We start from the raw sequence: 845 nt of genomic DNA, 5'->3' as shown, positions 1-845 counted from the left end.
GGGGGGGTGGCGGGTAGCACAGCAGCCTTCTGTTTTCTAGCACTGGGCAGTTTGGGAGCTGCAAGCTTGCCATAAAAAAGCAACAAAACAAAACTTGGTTTCTTGCAGCACCGTCCCAGGCCTGGCAAGGAGGCTGTGTCTGCAACAGAGAGCACTTACGAAGAGGAAATAAATGCAGAGCAGAATATGTGCCTGAAAAACTGCATATTTTTTGGCTGCTGTTAGAGGTCAGCACTGCTGAGGGAAGACTGTTGCCTTCTCCAGGACTGCAAGCTCGTGCAGAGTGGAGAGGTGACTCCTTCCCCCTCAGACTGTATCCCACCAGCCTAGAGCCATGGGTGAAACCAGCTCAGGATTAGGCTTTTCTCTGCCACTCTGTTTTAGGGTGTCACTGGCTCCATAGCATGTAGCACCTGACCGGAGCTTTGTGGGCCCAGGCTTAGGGCATACCCTTTGCCAAGGTCTTTGCCCTATTTCCTATGCCAAAGGCAGGTTGTGTATTGCTGGAACAAAACTTTCAGAGCATATAAAATGCTGTTTCGTCAGTGCTTATTTGCTCTTAAAACCAGGAGCACAAAAGAGAGAAAAAGGAATACTGAAAGCTTGCTGATCTTCAAACCCAGTTCTTACTCTCCAGCTTACTCAAGCTACAAGTCTTCAGACAGTGTCTGTGCTGAGAAAGGTGTAGCTCCCTTCAGCAGTGGAAAGGTCAGAATCAACAGCCTCCTTCATTTTTTAAAAATTTTTTTTTCCTTGGGCTCAGGCCTTTGTTCTTACACGTAGCAGGTTTGTGAGAAGCTTGGTCTTTTCTGGAAGCTGAAATAGCCATCTTCTCATCACCTAAA

The sequence above is a fragment of the Cariama cristata genome, unplaced genomic scaffold (genome assembly GCF_000690535.1).
Source record: "Cariama cristata isolate BGI_N322 unplaced genomic scaffold, ASM69053v1 scaffold580, whole genome shotgun sequence".
Lineage (NCBI taxonomy): Eukaryota > Metazoa > Chordata > Aves > Cariamiformes > Cariamidae > Cariama > Cariama cristata.
Note: the sequence above shows the minus strand (reverse complement) of the source record.